We start from the raw sequence: 20,376 nt of genomic DNA on the forward strand, positions 1-20,376 counted from the left end.
CATGAGAGTCCCAGTCATCCGAAAAAATCAAAATATCATCCAGATACACAATCAAAAATTTATCCAAATAATCACGGAAAATGTCATGCATAAAGGACTGAAAGACTGAAGGGGCATTTGAAAGACCAAAAGGCATCACCAAATACTCAAAGTGGCCCTCGGGCGTATTAAATGCGGTCTTCCACTCATCCCCCTGCTTAATTCGCACCAAATTATACGCCCCACGGAGATCTATCTTAGAGAACCACTTGGCCCCCTCTATGCGAGCAAACAAATCAGTCAGCAGTGGCAACGGATATTGATATTTAACCGTGATTTTATTCAAAAGCCGATAATCAATACACGGTATCAAAGAGCCATCTTTCTTAGCCACAAAGAAAAAACCGGCTCCTAAGGGAGATGACGAAGGACGAATATGTCCCTTTTCCAAGGACTCCTTTATATATTCTCGCATAGCAGCATGTTCAGGCACAGACAGATTAAATAAACGACCCTTAGGGTATTTACTACCCGGAATCAAATCTATGGCACAATCGCACTCCCGGTGCGGAGGTAATGAACCAAGCTTAGGTTCTTCAAAAACGTCACGATATTCAGTCAAGAATTCAGGAATCTCAGAGGGAATAGATGATGAAATGGAAACCACAGGTACGTCCCCATGCGTCCCCTTACAACCCCAGCTTAACACAGACATAGCTTTCCAGTCAAGGACTGGGTTATGAGATTGCAGCCATGGCAATCCAAGCACCAACACATCATGTAGGTTATACAGCACAAGAAAGCGAATAATCTCCTGATGATCCGGATTTATCCGCATAGTTACTTGTGTCCAGTATTGTGGTTTATTACTAGCCAATGGGGTGGAGTCAATCCCCTTCAGGGGTATAGGAGTTTCAAGAGGCTCCAAATCATACCCACAGCGTTTGGCAAAGGACCAATCCATAAGACTCAAAGCGGCGCCAGAGTCGACATAGGCATCCGCGGTAATAGATGATAAAGAACAAATCAGGGTCACAGAAAGAATAAACTTAGACTGTAAAGTGCCAATTGAAACAGACTTATCAAGCTTCTTAGTACGCTTAGAGCATGCTGATATAACATGAGTTGAATCACCGCAATAGAAGCACAACCCATTTTTTCGTCTTAAATTCTGCCGTTCACTTCTGGACAGAATTCTATCACATTGCATATTCTCTGGCGTCTTCTCAGTAGACACCGCCAAATGGTGCACAGGTTTGCGCTCCCGCAGACGCCTATCGATCTGGATAGCCATTGTCATGGACTCATTCAGACCCGCAGGCACAGGGAACCCCACCATAACATCCTTAATGGCATCAGAGAGACCCTCTCTGAAATTCGCCGCCAGGGCGCACTCATTCCACTGAGTAAGCACAGCCCATTTACGGAATTTCTGGCAGTATATTTCAGCTTCGTCTTGCCCCTGAGATAGGGACATCAAGGCCTTTTCCGCCTGAAGCTCTAACTGAGGTTCCTCATAAAGCAACCCCAAGGCCAGAAAAAACGCATCCACATTGAGCAACGCAGGATCCCCTGGAGCCAATGCAAAAGCCCAATCCTGAGGGTCGCCCCGGAGCAAGGAAATCACAATCCTGACCTGCTGAGCAGGATCTCCAGCAGAGCGAGATTTCAGGGACAAAAACAACTTGCAATTATTTTTGAAATTTTGAAAGCAAGATCTATTCCCCGAGAAAAATTCAGGCAAAGGAATTCTAGGTTCAGATATAGGAACATGAACAACAAAATCTTGTAAATTTTGAACTTTCGTGGTGAGATTATTCAAACCTGCAGCTAAACTCTGAATATCCATTTTAAACAGGTGAACACAGAGCCATTCCAGGATTAGAAGGAGAGAGAGAGAGAGAAAGGCTGCAATATAGGCAGACTTGCAAGAGATTCAATTACAAGCACACTCAGAACTGAAGGGAAGGGGAAAAAAAGAAAAAAATCTTCAGCAGACTTCTCTTTTCTCTCCTTTCTCTGTCAATTAATTTAACCCTTTTTGGGCCGGTCAAACTGTTATGGTTCTCAATGGCAAGAGAACATAGCCCAGCAAACATAAGTACTAGCTCTTGGAAGGATGGAAACTAAACTGACCATGAACTAAACCTGCCGCACAACTAACAGTAGCCGGGTAGCGTTGCCTACGTTTTTTATCCCTAGACGCCCAGCGCCGGCCGGAGGTCTAACTAATCCTGGCAGAGGAAAATATAGTCCTGGCTCACCTCTAGAGAAATTTCCCCGATAGGCAGACAGAGGCCCCCACATATATTGGCGGTGATTTTAGATGAAATGACAAACGTAGTATGAAAATAGGTTTAGCAAAATTGAGGTCCGCTTACTAGATAGCAGGAAGACAGAAAGGGCACTTTCATGGTCAGCTGAAAACCCTATCAAAATACCATCCTGAAATTACTTTAAGACTCTAGTATTAACTCATAACATCAGAGTGGCAATTTCAGATCACAAGAGCTTTCCAGACACAGAAACGAAACTACAGCTGTGAACTGGAACAAAATGCAAAAACAAACGAGGACTAAAGTCCAACTTAGCTGGGAGTTGTCTAGCAGCAGGAACATGCACAGAAAGGCTTCTGATTACAATGTTGACCGGCATGGAAGTGACAGAGGAGCAAGGTTAAATGGCGACTCCCACATCCTGATGGAAACAGGTGAACAGAGGGGATGATGCACACCAGTTCAATTCCACCAGTGGCCACCGGGGGAGCCCAAAATCCAATTTCACAACAGTTTCCCCTTTGCTACACATGCGCTGTAAATTCCCAGGCAGATATTTGTGCCCATATTGATGAACGTGCCCTGACAGGCACCTGGTGCACTATAGAGCTCGAGATGGCGGTAGAAAAAGGGTATTGGATCGCACACATCTATGAAATATGGCATTTTCCTAACACCACTGATGATCTGTTTGCACCGTACATTAAATTACATCTTAGGGATAAGCAGGAAGCCTCTGGTTATCCTAGCTGGTGCACTGATGAAACCAAGAAAAGGCAGTACATTGACTCCTTTCTTGAAAAAGAAGGTGTACAATTACGGCCTGAAAATATAGCTGTCAATCCTGCTAAGAGACAGATCTCCAAGCTTTTCTTAAATTCTTTGTGGAGAAAGTTTGCACAGAGACCTAATCTATCATGTACCAGCATTGTTAGGGACCCAGATGAGCTTTTTAAGTATTTGTTACTACCTTACTATGACATTTCGATGTCACATTTCCTTGATGATGACACCGCAACCATTAACCGGAAATATGCAAAAGGTCACCACACAGTCAACAAGAACCTTAAACATTTTTATAGCGTGTTTTACAACCGCGTATGCTCGGCTAGAGCTCTATTCGCTGTTGGACAAACTGCAGGAAAGGTGTCTTTATCACGACACAGATTCTGTTATTTTTGTACAGAGAGAAGGTGAGTGGCAACCACCTTTAGGCGACTACCTGGGGGAGTTGACCAGTGAAATACCCAATGGTACACAAAATCACAGAATTTGTATCCTCTGGCCCCAAAACTTACGGATACAAACTAAACACTGGTGAAACTGTCTTAAAAGTTAAGGGGATAACACTAAATGTCGGTAACTCTCAATCTATTAATTTCAACAGTCTAAAAGATCTAGTTCTGGACTATCCACATAATTCTGACATAGAAACTCAGCAGCGTATTGTACAACAGCAGTCCATTGCGAGAGATAAAAAGTACTGGGACATTGAAACAAGACTTTTACGCAAAACCCAAAAGTGCATTTACACAAAGCGTCGACTATTAGACGATTTCACTACCATGTCATTTGGCTATTAGCCGAGTATTTTGATGGATCCACGACTGCAAAACCCATTCTCATGCATTCTAGCAGGCCTGTCTAATTCTGGAAAGAGCTATTTTGTAAAACAACTGCTATATAATATTGAAACTAATTTTTCTCAGAAACCTGATAATATTGTTTGGTTTTATTCCTGTTGGCAAAAACTATATGATGAAATCTCTCTTTTGCCAACACCAGATTTGTGGAGGGTCTGCCGAATACATTCGTAGATGATGAATTTTTCCCTCTGGAGAAGGTGAATTTGGCTATTGTTGATAGTAACATAGTTATTAAGGTTGAAGGAAGACTTTAAGTCCATCTAGTTCAACCCATAGCCTAACCTAACATGCCCTAACATGTTGATCCAGAGGAAGGCAAAAAAAAACCATGTGGCAAATAGTAAGCTCCACTTTGGGGAAAAAAATTCCTTCCCGACTCCACATACGGCAATCAGACTAGTTCCCTCATCTCATGGAGAGTGCTAGTGAAAATTGCGAGATAGAAAAAGCCTTTACCAAGTATGTGCTCCACAGAAATCTCAGCATTTTCTACCTGGTACAAAACATATTTTGCCACGGTAAGAAAACCACACGATAAATTTAAACACAAAGTACATGGTCCTTTTTAATAATCCCCGAGATAAATTACAAATTTTAACTCTAGCTCGTCAGATGTATCCCAGAAAAACATGTTTTTTCCTAGAAGCTTTTGAGGATGCCACGCGGGAGCCTTATGGGTATTTGCTGGTAGATTTGAGAGCTAATACCCCTGAAGATCTTCGCTTAAGGACTGGATTGTTTCCACCAGCGTTGCCTGCTGTCTATGTTCAAAAGAAAAACACTTCTAAAAAGTGAATTTTACGTGTAATCATGCATTCCACGCTGTGTGCGTTGTGCTGTAAAGATGTCTGAGAGACTCCGGCGTAACTGGGCTCTCTAAAAAACACTGGTGAAGGCAACCCCCGCTGTCAGAAAGTCTATTTTGCACAAAGCAAGCAATGATTTAATTACAGCGATAGGGGAAATCGCTTTAAATATCTTAAAAGGACGAATTCCTCTGAAAGAGCGCCAAAAAGGGATACTAAAGAAGTGGTGAAAAGCTATAAGAAACCTGAGTGACAGATCACAGCCCATAAAGAAAAAGAAGCGGCTACTAAAGCAGGCCGGAGGGTTTATCGGTCCTTTTAGGTTTTGCAATACTAATAATAACAAGCCTTCTCAGCGGTAATTAATGGAGCACGCCGAGAAAATGTATCTAGTACCCAAACAGGAGCTGGTCAAACTAAGACCCCCAACTACTGATAACATACGCCAGAGCGCTATTCGCCGCCTTGATGATGAAATTGCTGAGATTTTACAACGTCGTGATGTACCAGACAATGTAAAAATTAAAAAAATATAGTGATGTGCTACAGCGCTACTTGGTACATACGAGGCAGCATTCGAAAGAAGTAACAACATTAAATCTCGTTAGCACTCCTGATCACCAACAATTGCCAAATACCGCCCCATCAAGAGGTGTCTGAAATTGTAAGTCATATAAACCAAAGATAAAAAGAATGCTGAATTTTTACTAAACAAGCTACTACAGAATAAAAATGTTACAGACTGGAATGGTAAAGCCGAATTTATTTTCAAAGGTGTTGTAATACCCGGGTCTAACTTACTGGATTTGGTACGTAGTACAACACAGAGCCATGCCTTGACCAGCAGGAATTTACCTCGGGGTTGGGATTCTTTCATGCAGGCTATGGCTGAGCTAAATATCCCATCTACAGTTGTGGGTAATTCCACTACAAGGCAGCTTTTAGATGGATTAAAAATATCCATCAGTGAGGGGCGCTCTGTATCTACACCCCAGAAGCCATCCCCGTCGACCCATACAATTCAATCTTTGCATTCCCCATCATTAGGCACCACACGCGGAACTCTACTACCTAAAAAATTGTCTCTACCAATACTACAATCCACGTGGCTCACTTTGTAAATTATGTACTGGATAAATGTTGTAGTTGAGTTGTAACACTCTATATTATTTATTTTGCAAGAAGTGTAATGATGTATGTTGATTGTACTTGTGATGCTTTTTTGTATCATTCTGTAAGAATTTTATAGTATTGAAATGTTTGAGCTGTATTTAATGATACTTTTTATATTATTCTGTGCAAACTTTATATTATTGAAATGTATTTGAGATGTATTTAATTTATTACAATAAAATCTTTAAAAACTTTTACAATTCCGTGTCTTTGCTTTTTTACAAATGTATAAATCAAGCGCTTTATACTTGGTGGTGTTGTAACATGGCCATATACATAATATGCCCATACACTGAGCCTGGTGTGTTATAAAACACATAAAATGAGAAACCCAGTAACAAATAATGCTGCAGAAACACAGGCGTGGTGTTGTAACATGGCCATATACATAATATGCCCATGCACTGAGCCTGGTGTGTTATAAAACATTGACATTTCACAATTTTGATAGAGACATACATAATTTACCAGGATAAAATACATTGTGCTACACAACAACATGAAAATAATAGCCTGACAATCAAAATCATTGGGCTGTACAGCCACAAAATTGTAATTTAATTGATAGCAACATTATCAAAATTAAATGGTTTGATAATACATCTAGCAATTTTAATTGATACTCTTATAACACAAGAAAGTATTACAGGGGGAATGGCTACACACTGCAGAGGGGAGGGGTTACACACTTTGATAGGGGCGGGGCACCTGTCAGATTGAGTTTGACGAATGGTACCTCTTCTCTACTACTCATGTATATGCCACACACAACCTCCATATGCCAGCTCACCCCTGTATATGCCACGCACAACCTCCATATGCCACACACAGCCTCCATATGCCAGCTCACCCCTGTATATGCCACGCACAACCTCCATATGCCAGCTCACCCCTGTATAGGTCATGCACAACCTCCATATGCCAGTTTCCCCTGTATATGCCATGCACAACCTCCATATGTCAGCTTCCCCTGTATATGCCATGCACAACCTCCATATGCTACATCCCCCGACACATACCAACCATGTCTCATATTTTTGCCTCTGTACAAAAAGCAGTATTCCTGGCTCTTCACATCTGCAGCCGATAGTTACTAATGGATGATGTCACCACCCCACTCCTGCCGTCGCTGAAGCACCCCTGGTATACAGCAGGTCATCTTGTCTCCAGCAGTACCTTTGTTCTCCAGCTGCTCATCGGGTCTACAGCAGGCAGCAGCTCGTCTGATATCCTGTCCTGATCTCCTGCAGCTCGTCCGCTATGCACACTGTGACCATCCAAGACCTGTTATGCCGGAAGTGAAAAGTACAGCATCTGGCATAACAGGGTTTGCGATAGAGTGTAAATGGAGCTCAGCAGATAGCGCTGGCCTCTAATAAAATGGCGCCTGGCCGCACCTACAGCTGTAAATTGAGCAGCCCACAGAGGCGTGCCCAGTTCACAGCTGATGCAGCTGCAATGTTAGAGATAGAGTCAGCATCTGACCGCTGTCTCCTATGCCCAGGGACTGCCGTATTTGAAGATTGAAAGTGTCGTTCAGCAGCCATTACACACTTGTAAGGTAAAATGGCAGCCCCCAGTGGCTGCATTAAAACAGTAAAAAAAAAACATAACAGAGTCAAGCTTAGGTGAAAACATCTTTTTGGATAATTTTCATTTTTACAATAAATCAAAAATTACGTCACCTTCCCTTTTATCCAATTTCAACCTTGACAGTGACAATCTCTTAGGATACATTTTACTGTATGATGACACTTTTACACATAGCTACTAGATGGAGCTGCATTTGCCTGAATTTTTATATCTAGACAAATGATATTTTCTTGTGTTAACTATATACTATTTAACATTAGAAGCTGTGTATTTTTGTAATTATTTGTATGTATAAATGATTGATTACCTCTTCTGTCTCTAAAAACAATCCCATTTAACCCCTTTCCGACATCAGGTGTAAATGTACGCTGATGTTGGACTCCCTCCCTTTGATGTGAGCTCCAGCGCTGAGCCCACATCTTTCCTGGCACATGTCAGCAAGCGCACCAGAAATCCCACCCAGTGACCCTGTCACATGATTGTGGGTCACTGATGGGTTGACATGACAACCAGAGTTCTCCAGCAGAAGTCTATGGTTGTCACTGCCGAATTGCTATGAGTGCCACCTGCTAGCCGAAAACGCATGGATCAGGAATTGTCCCGCCGAACTCCCACTCTTCTTTTAATATGGGCAAAATGCTACTCAGGCAACACAGGGTGAGGGTAAAACAGTGCAGCAATGCTTTATTGAGCCACAAAACAGGCAGATAACACATAGAACAGTCCCAGCAAAATTCCCAAGATGGTGCACATTACAGAGTCTCGCCCTTCCGCTGACTCGCTGGGATAATAGCAGCTGTGACTACAGATCTTCCACTGTCGCTACCTCACCTGGGGCACACACACAGAGGAGGTAACGACAAGCGTAGGAAGATGCTAGTCCATAGAGTCCATACAAGGTACAAGGCCAGTTGATCTGAGGATCACAACCTGGCTTCTCCAAACGTATCCAATGGAGCAGATATGTATTCTTCCAACCGAGGCTGACAACCCCTAGGTTGTTTCCTATAGAAAGATAGATCCATGTCCCTCGTAATGGAGCCATGATATAAAATGGCTGCCGTCCTGTCTCTCGTCCTTTTGAGATGTATGGATGTCTTGGCAGAATCTCTCTGACTGTTTCTCAGTCTCTTTATACAGAGGCATGTAACCTATTATCAGACCTAACAAGTGTCCCTCATTCAGTATTTACATAAAGGGTAAGAATGGAGAAGAGATCAAGTAGTACTTGATTATTTAAACTATTTGCATAGTTTTAACGTCTGCTTTAGAAGTCAACAAACTGGCTCCATAAGGGTACCGTTACACAAAACGATTTACCAACGATCACGACCAGCGATACGACCTGGCCGTGATCGTTGGTAAGTCGTTGTGTGGTCGCTGGAGAGCTGTCACACAAACAGCTCTCCAGCGACCAACGATGCCGAAGTCCCCGGGTAACCAGGGTAAACATCGGGTTACTAAGCGCAGGGCCGCGCTTAGTAACCCGATGTTTACCCTGGTTACCATCGTAAATGTAAAAAAAAACAAACAGTACATACTCACATTCCGGTGTCCGTCGGGTCCCTTGCCGTCCGCTTCCCGCACTGAGTGACGGCCGTAAAGTGAAAGCTGTGCTCTGCTTTTACTTTACGGCCGGCAGTCAGTCAGTGCGGGAAGAGGACGGCGAGGGACCTGACGGACACCGGAATGTGAGTATGTACTGTTCGTTTTTTTTTTACATTTACGATGGTAACCAGGGTAAACATCGGGTTACTAAGCGCGGCCCTGCGCTTAGTAACCCGATGTTTACCCTGGTTACAAGCGAACACATCGCTGGATCGGTGTCACACACACCGATCCAGTGATGACAGCAGGAGATCCAGCAACGAAATAAAGTTCCAAACGATCTGCTACGACGTACGATTCTCAGCGGGGTCCCTGATCGCTGCTGCGTGTCACACACAGCGATATCGTATGGATATCGCTGGAACATCACGGATCGTGCCATCGTAGCGACAAAAGTGCCACTGTGAGACGGTACCTTAACACAATGCATAATTAGCATATCAGCAAACATCACTAGTGATCAAGGATAAGAGCACAATAAAAGTCAATATTCCAGGCTTACACAAACAAAAGTCTGTTTTCTTGACCAACCAGAAATCAACACTTAAATTTGAGAGCCAGCATACAGATAACATTCTATTATTCTTCGTTTGCTAAAAATAGTCATCTGGTTAATTAAGATACAATGCCAAAAGTGAAAAAAAAAAGTGTTTAATGTTAAAAATAAACGATCAAATCACCCCTTTTTGCCGCATTCAAAATATAATAGAAAAAAATCAAGCATGCACATATTTGGAACTGCTGTGTTCAGAATCACTTGATCTATCAATATAAAATAAGAATTAACCTGATCGCTAAACGGCGTAATGAGAAAGTCAAAAACGCCAGAATTCCTTTTTTTTGGCCGCCACAACATTGCATTAAAATGCAATAATGGGAGATTAAAAGTTCATATCTGCACCAAAATGGTATAATTTAAAATGTCAGACCAGCACCCAAAAAATAAGCCTCCACCCAACCCAAGATCATGAAAAATGGAGATGCCACGGGTATCGGAAAATGGCGCAATTCTTTTATACTTTACCTAATAAAGAGGAGTTATTTTTACTGATGTTTGTTTTGGGTCGTTTATTTTCTGTTGGTATTTGGTTTATCCTATAAAACTCCCATATAATATTCCATCCTTGAACGCACGCTGCGCGCATCATGTTTTTGTACAATTTGTCAATAATATATATAGGTTCTCCCCATCTGAGTTCTTTTTGAAGATCAACAAAATACGATTTTCCTGTAATTCATTTCTCACCCTCTAGGTATAATAATGGCTTTTCCCTGTGTGGGATTTTCGCTGTTTATAAAGGTTGACAACTAGTTGGACAAGCCCTTCTCATTCCTCATGTTTGGTCCTGTTAAAATAAAAATCCTCATACAAACCTCCCATGGTGGCGCCGTTTCACTGGTGTTGGCACTTGTGTTCTTGGGTCTTTTGAGGTTTTACGTCATGTGATCCCTGTGCCCAATCAGCGCTGACGTCACTGTCCCCACCTTCGGACAAATCAAGCATCATGAGGCAGAGAGCAGCCGCGGCCCTGGCTTCCTGTTCATGTTCAATACGTCCGAAGGAAGGAGCAGTGAAGCTGCCGCTGATCGGGTGCAGGGCTCGTGTGATGTAACCACCTCACATAAGCCCCGGGACAGTGAGTCTCGACACCGCTGAAGTGGAGCCGGCCGCCAGCGGAGTATGAGTGTTTTTATTTTAATGAGGCCAAACACGAGGATTGAGTTCACTAAGAAAAAAAAAGATATACCGTATTTTTTGAATTCTAAGAAGCACCTAGGTTTTAGAGTAGGAAATTAGGAGAAGAAATTGAAGCAAAAAATGTGGTCAATTCTGTACTTAATATCCCATATCCTGGTATATATGGTCCCCTCACCCCATCCTGATACACATGACCCCCTCATCCCTTCCCTGGTATGCATGGATCCCTCATCCCTACACTGGCCTCATCCCTATACTAGTATGCATGGCCCCCATCCCTATTCTGGTATGATTGGCCCCCATCCCGGTCCTGGTATGAATGGCCTAATCCTTATAATTGACCCCCATCCTAGTATGCATGGCCCCATCAGAAAGAAAAAAAAAAAAAAAAACCTACCCGGTGCTCCCTCACAGCGTCCTGCTCCGATGCCAGCAGCTGCTTTATGCTTGCAAGCAGCACATGGCAGGGACGTCACAAGCAGAGCACAGCTGCCGGAATACTCGCCCGGATTGTGCGCACAGAGAGCAGTGAGTATTCATTGCTCTTCAGTAGTGCGCAGTGTCAGTCACCAGCTTCCTGCTGCTGCCGGCGGTCACGTGTGCCGCTACTTAAGAGAAATGAATATTCATTGGATTTATTAATCAGGAGACTATTTAATATTGAACTATATTCAAGCGGAACTAGAGGAAGAAAACCCTAAAATCATGTATCATGTTAACCGAAACAGTCAAAACCAGCCACATATTGGCAGACCCCAGACCTCAAACTATATACTTTGTAAGTTCATCAGTAGTTTGTGGTCTCATTCATCACCGTATAGAGGCACTCACACCACCAGTTAGTGCAGCCGAGTCTGACTTTCTACTGCAGGCAACTTTTTGGCTTTTTTTTTCGTCCTTCTTTTCCCCTGATGAATCCCCTTGACAGGGGAGAAAACGCGTTGGTAGGCTACATTAGGGAGACTACATTTTTCAGGGAGGTTACATCTTCCCTGGGCAATTTACATGCAGGTCCACACTTGGGTAATGCCCTTGTCAGGGCAGTAGTATAACAGGACAGGGGCCCGACAGGGAGAAATAGAAAAACTACCCTGTCTTTACTCTTTAAATCCCCCTCTCTTTCTCCCCCCGGATCCTGTTCCCCCATTGCAATAAATAGGCTGTGGAGGACATGAATAAGAACCTATACCGGTGAGATTGAACCATTTTTTACTTGAGCACTGCTAATCATGAGCACTCATATTTTTTAATTGCTGGTCGTATGTTTGTCCGAAGTATACATTGGCCTATTTTAAAGTATTGAGTAAATGTTAAAGGGCACCTGTCACCCCGTTTTTTCCGTATGAGATAAAAATACTGTTAAATAGGGCCTGAGCTGTGCATTACAACAGTGTATTTTGTGGACCCTGATTCCCTACCTATGCTGCCAAAATACGTTACCAAAGTAGCCGTTTTCGCCTGTCAATCAGGCTGGTCTGGTCAAAAGGGCGTGGTGTCTTCCCCCAGATCTTGCTTAGTTTTCCGTTGGTGGCGTATTGGTGTGCGCATGTCCAAGGTCCCGAATCCACTGCACAGGGGAGTGAAAAGAGCGTGATGTGTGCTATTTCATTGGTGATCGGTGGGGGCGGCCATCTTCCTTTGGCCGCGCGTGCGCAAAAGCGGCGCTCTGCTGGCCGCGGCTTCAGGAATCTGCGTGCGCAAATGGAGATCGTGGCAGCCATTTTCCTGAAGCAGAATTCGCATCTCGGCTTCAGGAAAATGGCCGCCGCGATCTCCATCTGCGCACGCGCGGCATCCCGCGGCCATTTTCCTGAAGCCGCGGCCAGCAGAGCACCGCTTCTGCGCACGTGCGGCCAAAGGAAGATGGCCGCCCCCACCGATCACCAATGAAATAGCACACATCGCGACACATCGCGCTCTTTTCACTCCCCTGTGCAGTGGATTTGGGACCTTGGACATGCGCACACCACTACGCCACCAACGGAAAACTAAGCAAGATCTGTGGGAAGACACCACGCCCTTTTGACCAGACCAGCCTGATTGACAGGCGAAAACGGCTACTTTGGTAACGTATTTTGGCAGCATAGGTGGGGAATCGGGGTCCACAAAATACACTGTTGTAATGCACAGCTCAGGCCCTATTTAACAGTATTTTTATCTCATACGGAAAAAACGGGGTGACAGGTGCCCTTTAAGTTTTAGTATTTTTTGTTCTTGGCCATGCTGTAAATTATAGTGTTGCCTGATTGGTCAGATATTTATCGGAAAAGATAACTCTGATCCTTTGTACTTGATATTACTTGCACTACTAATTAACAGCTGTTACAATACCAAACTAGGACAGTCCCTATAGGAGGAAAACACAAGAATTATACTGTATTTTCACATACTATCTATTCCTGACACTGGAGTGGCTTATAAACTTACGAAGTATATAGTTTGAGGTCTGGGATCTGCCATTATGTGGCTGGTTTTCTGACTGTTTCGGATAACATGATTTTAGGTTTTTTTTGCATAGTCTCGCTTGAATATAGGTCAATATTAAATAGTCTCCTGATGAGTCGCCTTTGGTGAGGACGATGAAACCCGTAGAAATGAGAGGCTTGGAGAGTGAGTGTGTATACGTCACCTCACCCTATATACTGAACTGTGGGGTACATGTTTTTTCTATTAGTCACCTACTGACTAACCTTCAGGGGGTGACTTGTGGGTATAGTTGTACATTTGGAATTAATATAGTTTAGTTTTATCCTTTTGTCACTGACAAGAGACAACCCATTTCAGAAGATTCAATTTTGGTTAAAACTATTCCAACATTATGAACATAAAAAAGGCTTCTCCCCTATGTGACGTCTCTGATGTTTATTAACAGTATATTTCCAAGTAAAATATTTCCTACATTAAGAAAATGAAAAAGGCTTCTCCCCTGTGTGACTGCTCTGATGTCTACCAAGAAGTGCTATATGGTTAAAACATTTCCCACATTCTGAACAGGAAAAAGGCTTCTTCCCTGAGTGAGTTCTCTGGTGACTAACAAGATTCCCTTTCTGTTTAAAACATTTCCCACATTCTGAACAGGAAAAAGGATTCTCCCCTGTGTGAATTCTCTGGTGCCTAAGAAGAGCTGATTTCTGGATAAAGCATTTCCCACATTCTGAACATGCATATGGCCAGGGGCTGGCTGGCAATTTTCAGCCTGGGGGGCAATTACAAGGCAGTGGCCCTCGAGTTGCGGTGGCCCTCTTTTTCCCTGCTTATATCTGGCCACTGCATTAAAGTAGCAGAGATAACAGGCTTTAAAAACAGGTACACAGATATGGAAACTGAACGGAGCTTACTCCAGAGATATGGAAACTGAACGGAGCTTACTCCAGAGATATGGGAACAGAATGGAGCTTACTACAGAGATATGTGAGCAGAACAGAGCTTATTACAGAGATATGGGAGCAGAACAGAGCTTATTATAGAGATATGGGAGCAGAACCGAACTTACTAGATTCAGAGATATGGGAGCTGAACCGAGCTTACTGCAAAGATATGGGAGCAGAACGGAGCTTACTACAGAGATATGGGAGCAGAACCGAGCTTACTACAGAGATATGGGAGCAGAACCGAGCTTACTACAGAGATATGGGAGTAGAACCGAGCTAACAGCAAGGATATGGGAGCAGAACCAAGCTTACTACAGAGATATGGCAGCAGAAACGAGCTTACTACAGAGATAAGGGAGCAGAACCAAGCTTACTACAGAGATAGGGGAACAGAACCGAGCTTACTACAGAGATAAGGAAGCAGAAATGAGCTTACTACAGAGATATGGGAACAGAACCGAGCTTACTACAGAGATATGGACGCAGAACCGAGCTTACTGCAAAGATATGGGAGCAGAACCAAGCTTACTACAGAGATATGGGAGCAGAACCGAGCTTAGTGCAGAGAAATGGGAGCAGAACCGAGCTTATTGCAGAGATATGGGAACAGAATCGACCTTACTACAGAGATATGGGAACAGAACCAAACTTACTACAGAGATATGGGAGCAGAACCTAGCATACTACAGAGATAAGGGAGCAGAACCGAGCTTACTAGAGAGATAAGGGAGCAGAACCGAGCTTACTACAGAGATATGGGAGCAGAACCGAGCTTACTGCAGAGATATGGGAGCAGAACCGAGCTTACTACAGAGATATGGGAGCAGAACCGAGCTTACTGCAGAGATATGGGAGCAGAACCGAGCTTACTACAGAGGTAAGGGAGCAGAACCGAGCTTAATAAGTCTACTACATGGAACCAAGTCTGCTACATAGAAACTGGAGCAGAACTGAGATTACGACATACATACAGTACCATAATCTAGATTACTACATTGATAGAGTACCAGAACCAAGCTTACTGCTTAGATATGGTGCCATAACGGAGCTTGCTTACAAACATACACACAATACAGCTACCCAGTGCCTAGTACTATCACCACTACACAGAGAATACATAATATATCACCATTACCTCTACATGAAACTACATTCTATACAAAGACCAATGATGCCACCATACACTCCCTGACAGAAGTTATGTCGCTTATCCATGTTATGAAAATAAAAGCTTATAACCTGATGTTAAATTCATCCATTGGTTGTATAAGTTATTCTTTTGAAAGCTGGAACCCTCTAAAATGTGATTTAGGTGAAGAAAATAAATTGTTATCAAAGCAGAAATATTGATCAGGTAATGGACACAGAATGGTCAGATTTTGGCAAGACAAAATTTTCGTTGCCCACAGACAAATAATTAACTTAAAATACAAATATATGTTGCATAACATTAGTGAATGAAGTTGTGGTGCTCATCTAGATTCTTTGGTTTTGTCTTCCAAGCTTCCTCTTTCATCCTTCCCCAAACATGCTCAATGATGTTCATGTCTGGTGACTGGGCTGGCCAGTCCTTGAGAACCTTGATCTTTTTTGCTTGGAGGAACTTTGTTGTAGAGATGGATGTATGAGATGGAGCACCATCCTGCTGCAGAATTTGACCTCTTTTATGATTTGGAATATAAGAGGTAGCTAATACTTCTTGATATTTTAGGCTATTGATATTGCCTTCCACCTTGCAAATGTTTTGCACACCCCCATACTGAATGTAACCCCAGACCATGATCTTTCAACCACCAAATTTAACTGTCTTCTGGGTGTGTTTTGGATCCATACTGGCTCCAGTAGGTCTCCTGCAGTGTTTGTGGCAGCTGTGGTGTAATTCTACTGAAGAGAAATCCATCTTCTGCCACTTTTCCAGTGTCCATCTATTTAGCAGGCTGTGGGCGTTTGCAAATGCCACACGGTTTTATATTTGCCTTTTGTTTAGTGCTGGCTTCTGGGCACTGATTCCACCATGGACGCCATTTTGAGACAGAATCCTACAAACTGTTCTAGTTGACACAGGTAAAGGTTTAGGTGTGCACTCAGCCTTAATATGGCGAGGTGCTGGTGTAACGGACCAATGGCCCAGAATAACAGAAAAAGTTAAATTCACTGCACTCTCTCTAGGTTTCTTATGCAAAGTCTGGTATAAATTTATTATACATAAACTGGGAGCGTAACAGAATATTACAACATCTGTGATTTTTTATATACAACGTTTCGGCTCAACCAGAGCCTTTGTCACGTAATCGCTTGTTCCAGCTAAGATAGTGATATACAGAGAAGGCGGAAAGTCCCAGCGGTGCAATATAAGCTCTATTGTAATCTAAATGTAGGCCTATGGAAGATCCTGTCCAGTAGTGTGGACCTGCAGTGTCTGTTATGACAAGCGGCGCTCCCGCGCCTTGCTAACGATCGGCGTGTCACGTTCGGTGAATTTAACTTTTACTAGTTGACACAGGGACTTGAGGTGACCAGACCTGTTGGAGCTCTGCTGCAGTGGAAGAGGGGCTTGCTTTGGATTTTCTAACCAAAAAACATTCCTCCTGAGCAGTTGTCTTGTGGGGTCTGCCGGACCTGGGCTAGTCAAACACCTTTCCAGTCTCTTCAAATCTTTTTTTTTAAATTCTTTGTACTTGACGCTGAGACACATTAAAGGTGCCCGCCGCATCTGCAGTGGCTCTGGTCTTCAGCCTCTTAATAATCCAGGCTTTGGTCGCAGGGTGGATTTTTGGCATGTTGTCAAGAGCTCAAGTTGCAGTTCAAGTGAAGGTCTGGGGTGCTGGGTTTCTTTTTATACACACACACACTAAATAACCTATCATTTACTGAGCACAGGTGAGGGTGTAAACTAGGATTGGGTGCATTATATTACCAAGCGACAAAACTTTTGTCTTGCTAAAATCTGACCATTCTGTGTCCATTAACTGATCAATATTTCTGCATTGATGTCAATTTATTTTCTTAACCTAAACCACATTTTGGAGGTTTTAGCTTTCAAATGAATAATTTATACAACCAATGGATGAATTTAACATCAGGTTATAAGCTTTTATTTACATAACATGGATAAGCGACATTACTTCTGTCAGGGAGTGTACAACTTTTACTACTATTATACTACAATACTGATCATTAATTTTAAAAAAGCACAACACTAAGTGCCATTGTATACAGGAACTCTGTATTTACGGTCAGTGTAAAGATACTACAGTGATCACTGGTGACATTATACACAGGAGATCTGTATAAGGTGTCAGTGTACAGGTAATACAGTGATCACCACGGCCAGTGACATTATACACAGGAGCTTTGTATATAGTATACAGTGTATAGTGTCAGTGTACAGGTAATACACTCACTCACTAGTGATGTCTCTAGCTGAAGTCCTTCATCTTTGCTTTTCATTTTCATCCAGCACAGACTGCCATCACTTCTTCCAGCCAGGACTCGTCACTGCATAAAATAACACAGTTACCTAGAGCACGGCTTCCAGACCACATTCCCCACTTTTTCCCTTTCTTCTACACCATGTTCCAAATTATTATGCAAATTATATTTTTCTCGGATTTTCCTAAATGGTCGGTGCAAATGACAGTCAGTCTAATAAAAGTCATCACCCGTTAGAGTATACATCGAATTTTATTGGAGAAACCTCCCAATGATAACAGTATAATCTCCAAAATGAATAAAAACTCAAAATGCACTGTTCCAAATTATTAGGCACAGTAGAATTTCTAAACATTTGATCTGTTTTAAAGAACTGAAAATGCTCATTTGTGGAATTTGCAGCATTAGGAGGTCACATTCACTGAACAAAAAAAATATTTAACGCCAAAACATCCTAACAGGCCAAGTTACATGTTAACATAGGACCCTTCTTTGATATCACCTTCACAATTCTCGCCTCCATTGAACTTGTGAGTTTTTGGAGAGTTTCTGCTTGTATTTCTTTGCCTCCAGAGCTGCTGTTTTGATGTGAACAGCCTCCCACCCTCATAGATCTTTTGCTTGATGATACTCCAAAGGTTCTCTATAGGGTTGAGGTCAGGGGAAGATGGTGGCCGCACCATGAGTTTATCTCCTTTCATGCCCATAGCAGCCAATGACTCAGAGGTATTCTTTGCAGCACGAAATGGTGCATTGTCAGGCATGAAGATGATTTTGCTCCTGAAGGCACGTTTCTGCTTTTTATACAACGGAAGAAAGTTGTCAGTCAGAAATTCTATATACTTTGCAGAGGTCATTTTCACACCTTCAGGTACCTTAAAGGGCCCTTCCAGCTGTTTCCCCATGATTCCAGCCCAAAACATTACTCCTCCATCTCCTTGCTGACGTTGCAGCCTTGTTGGGACATGGTGGCCATCCACCAACCATCCACTACTCCATCCATCTGGACCACCCAGGGTTGCTCGACACTCATCAGTAAACAAGACTGTTTGGAAATCAGTCTTTATGTGTGTCTGGGCCCACTGCAACCGTTTCTGCTGGTGAACACTGTTTAGGGGTGGCCGAATAGTAGGTTTATGCACCACAGCAAGCCTTTGAAGGATCCTACACCTTGAGGTTCGAGGGACTCCAGAGGCACCAGCAGCTTCAAATAACTGTTTGCTGCTTTGTAATGGTATTTTGGCAGCTGCTCTCTTTATCCAATGAATTTGTCTGGCAGAAAACCTTCCTCATTATGCCTTTATCTGCATGAACTCTGTCTGTGCTCTGTTTCAGTCACAAATCTCTTCACAGTATGATGATCACTCTTAAGTTTTCGTGAAATATCTAATGTTTTCATACTTTGACCAAGGCATTGCACTATTTAATGCTTTTCAGCAGCAGAGAGATCCTTTTTATTTCCCATATTGCTTGAAACCTGTGGTCTGCTTTATAATGTGGAACATGATTTTTAAGTAGTTTTTCTTTAGTTAGAATCACCTGGAAAACTAATGATCACATGTGTTTAAGATTGATTTCAGTGATCCATTAAGCCCTGAGACACAATACCATCTACAAGTTTATTTGAAAAACAAAACAATTAAATCTTTATGACACTTAAATCCAATTTGCATAATAATTTGGAACATGGTGTACACTAGACATCTGAATACAGAGGTGCACCCACAAACAATATACAATTGGTTATTATGCAACCTCATAGATTGTAAGCTTGCGAGCAGGGCCCTCATTCCTTTTGGTATCTGTTGATCTATGTGTTTATTGTTATGCTTAATGTCCATTGTCTGTACAAGTCCCCTCTAAAATGTAAAGTGTTGGCACTATAGAAATAAAATTATCATAATTATTATTATTAACCGACCATTCCAAATATAAATTATAATCCACCACTGTGCACCCACTAACTATAAATAGCCACTTTCCCCATTTAATAAATTAATTAGCACCTGTACTCTTTCCCCCAATTCATTACCAGTCACTTCATCCTCAATGCCCCCCACTATGTACCTGCCACTCTAACCCTAAAGGTACCTTCACACATAACGATTTCGTTAACGATATCGTTGCAACGTCACGCTTTTGGTGACGTAGCAACGATCCCGCTTAACGATCTCGTTATGTGTGACAGCGACCAACGATCAGGCCCCTGCTGGGAGATCGTTGGTCGTAGGGAATGATCAGGACCTTTTTTTGGTCGCTGCTCACCCGTTGTCATCGCTGGATCGGCGTGTGTGACGCCGATCCAGCGATGTGTTCACTTGTAACCAGGGTAAATATCGGGTTACTAACGCAGCCCTGCGCTTAGTAACCCGATGTTTACCCTGGTTACCCAGGGACTTCGGCATCGTTGAAGACAGTTTCAATGATGCCGAAGTCGTTCCCCTGATCGTTGGTCGCTGGAGAGAGCTATCTGTGTGACAGCTCCCCAGCGACCACACAACTACTTACCAACGATCACGGCCAGGTCGTATCGCTGGTCGTGATTGTTGGTAAGTCGTTTAGTTTAACGGTACCCTAACCCCGATTCATTATAGTTACATGCCCCTCCCGCCCCAATTCATTGTCATTTCTTTCTCTCTCACCCTCTATTCATTATCAACTGCTCTACCCCACATTCAATACATCATTTACTCCCCCACCCTTAAAATTCATTATTTGTTCTTCCCCTAGATCATCATTTGCTCTCCCCACCCCCACCTTCAATTAAATTGCTGTCCCCTGTCCCTCACACTG

General features: G+C 42.8%; 1 protein-coding gene across 1 annotated transcript in view; it reads right to left on the reverse strand.

Annotated features, from left to right (window-relative positions):
* The window catches only part of LOC143768288 (uncharacterized), a 67,264-nt gene that overhangs the window by 5,646 nt on the left and 41,242 nt on the right, over window positions 1-20,376 (reverse strand). The gene's annotated exons all lie outside the window — the stretch shown is intronic.

This window comes from Ranitomeya variabilis, chromosome 4 (assembly GCF_051348905.1).
Source record: "Ranitomeya variabilis isolate aRanVar5 chromosome 4, aRanVar5.hap1, whole genome shotgun sequence".
In the NCBI taxonomy this organism is placed as follows: Eukaryota; Metazoa; Chordata; class Amphibia; order Anura; family Dendrobatidae; genus Ranitomeya; species Ranitomeya variabilis.